This window comes from Triticum dicoccoides, chromosome 3A, assembly GCF_002162155.2.
Source record: "Triticum dicoccoides isolate Atlit2015 ecotype Zavitan chromosome 3A, WEW_v2.0, whole genome shotgun sequence".
Taxonomy (NCBI): Eukaryota; Viridiplantae; Streptophyta; class Magnoliopsida; order Poales; family Poaceae; genus Triticum; species Triticum dicoccoides.
In genome coordinates, this window is record NC_041384.1 from 642,561,766 (window position 1) to 642,564,780 (window position 3,015).

The following is a 3,015-nucleotide window of genomic DNA, read 5'->3' on the forward strand; positions in this document are numbered from 1 at the left end:
GCTCCGAAAATGTTGAATTTTATTTTGAAACTTCAGATGACAGAGTAATCAGAAGTCATCGTGTCAACCCCATACATGACTTCTCAGTGGCTGGCCCCTTTGCAAAAATTATGAGGTTTCAAAACCAGATTTAGAAGTGGTAATATTAGTTTTAACCTCTCTGATATCCATGTTCAGCGCGAGCGTTTGCAGTTGATGAGCTGAATTTCATTTCTAATATCAGTTTGAACCTTGTAATCTTTGAATTTGAGCCATATAACTCTGGAATTTGAAACTTGTAATATTTTGAGCTTTTGTTGTACAATCGTTGAAATGGCATCGTATGAGACTCGTATATTGGTAGCACTATTTTGACCTTAATATGCAATGGTCTTAGATTTTATTAACCATTCTCGAATCTGTTTACCTTGTCGATCTCATAGCACACGAGCTGTATAGCTAACTCGACTGCGATCTTCGACCTAATTGCACATGGTTGGTTTCTTCAACTGTGTGCCCTATAGAGCGCAGAATTAATTATCGCACTCGAGTGTCCATCATCACCCTTCTGTGTAACTTTAACCTCATCACCCATGGGTAAACTTATGACCAAAGTCATTCCACACACTTCGTTTTTACAAAGCTTTTTGCCAATAAACGCCCACGATTTGTCCCTCTTATAGCCCGGCCAAACTAGCCAAGCAGGACGCTTGCGCGGTAAACCGCGCAGTAGCGCGGGAACAGGCTCGCCGACGATATATTTGGCGCCTCTCCGAGCCCACGCATGGTCAAACGAAACACGTGCGGTGCGGTGTTGTCAAGCGTGCACTGGAATCCTCCGCTATGAACATCGTGACAATACGTGACGATTACAGGCCGGCCGACCCCCATTTATTACAACGGCCATTTAACCCTTGTGTTTCTTCAACCTTTCGGTCGCGCCCCACCATAGCAAGAAGCACACCCACCACGACAAATTCTTAGAGGGTATCCTGCGCGGCTCTAATGGCGCTCTGAGCGGCTATCGATGACGAGTAGCAGTTCACCATGCATGTCGTGGTGGACCACCACAGAAGGTTCATCGACCTCTCAGTGGTGTACACCAACAACCCTGTCTAGGTGGAGCACTCCGTCCACATCATGGAGTTGTTGCTTGCCGAGGAGAAGTATAAGGTGGTCGGGTTCGACCTCGAGTACACCCGCGCTCGTGTCGGGTCTTATCCCAAGGTCGCCGTCGCCCAGATGTGTGTGCGCAACGACGTCCTCGTCTACCACTACTGCTTGGCCACAAGGCCTTGCGAGCGTTTCGCCAGGTTTGTCAACAGTCCCCACTACATGTTCGCTACGGTGGACATCACCAACAATGTAATGGTGCTTGAGAATTCAGGCATCGCCTGCCAGAATATTGTCGACATCCAGGACCAATACAAGATCTGGGCCAACAAGGAGCATGAGAAAGACTCACTGGTTCACCTTGCCGAGGCCATCATCGACCCCAACTACAGAGACATGAAGGATTCCTGCAACAAGTACAAGCGTGCCTGGCACTCGGCTTGGATGGAGAAACTCGACAAAGCTCACATCGTGTACGCGGCCAATGAGGCATACACGAGCTACGACATATACAGGCGGGTCGTTGACATGAGGAGGTGCCCCTTCCTCAAAATGGCCAGGGATCCAGCCGGAACCAGAGCAATGGCAAGCGTCGTCGCAACAATAAGTAGATGATTAGATCCTCGTTTCTCCTAGTTTAGTATGCATGTAATTGCTTACTTTGATGTGTGGAAATATTATGCGTGTAGTCACTTGTGTAATTGTATGCTTAATTTGGTTTTGCAATGCTGCCTTTTTAAGTATATATGTTGATGCTCTATAGACAGAGCAAATCACATCGCACACGGACTAAACAATGGAACCCCTCGGTGATGATTTCATCACTCACTAACAATTGTATACTAGCAATCGTTTGCTCACAACACACACGGCTTGTTAATAGGAATCGTCTATGTTGTTATCGGTATTCCCACACGTTTTCAATTACAGACCTGTTTATCGCGTATCACACATGTCTTGTTAAGTTGAACCGTTTCTGTTCTCTTGGCTCAACGCAAACAGTTCATCCGAGTGAACTGTCTGCCATATATCGCACACACCTTGATCTGGCTGACCGTTTCTTTTGTGTTGCCTAATCACAAACAATTCATCCGAGTGAATCGTATGTTGTATATCGCACACACCTTCACCTGGCTGCCCGTTTCTGTTCTTCTACCTCATCGCAAACAGTTCATTGAAGTGAACCGTATGCCCCTCATCACACACGCAACTAAATTCTGAACCATGTTTGATTCATCCGTCATCACAAACGTTTTGCATATTTTTTGATGGTTTCTTTACATCACTGTTTGCGATTATTTCATCGCACATAGTTTCGTTGAAGGGTCTCTGATCGTAGTGTCGCGTTAGCAGCATCCTGCAGTAGTGTAACCCAACACCGCACTCAAACCCCCCTCTGTTTCACCACCTCTCCTCTTCCACATTTCTGTTTCACCACCTTCCCCTTGGCATGAACTCCAACTCCAACCCCAACCCTTTCCCCTGGGGCATTGGATGGAGGGCTTTCTTCCTTGGGTGCTCGTCCGGTGACCGTAAGAAGTTCGAGCATGCCATGGAAGTGTGCTCGAACTTCAGTAGCATCGATGACATGCACAAGGAGGCCAATGTTGTGATGAAGTAGACTACGCCGGAGGAGCTGAAGAAACTAGTTCTGGACTCAACCAAGGGCGCGATGTTAGTGGACATCCTGCGGTGGGCCATGAATCAGGCAGACTCCGGTGACGCTCGACAGCGGGCAAGATGGGCCAAGTACAGTTAGTACAATGCGCGTGAAGACCGGCATGTGGCAGCGTACTGGAGTAGCACATTCGGGTCGTGGGAGGCCGGCAACGACGAGGTGTAGATGTTGTCCAGGGCGCCGGCGGTAGGCGACCATGCAAGATCAATCCTTCTTGACGAAGACGATGAGGACGAAGACGGTGA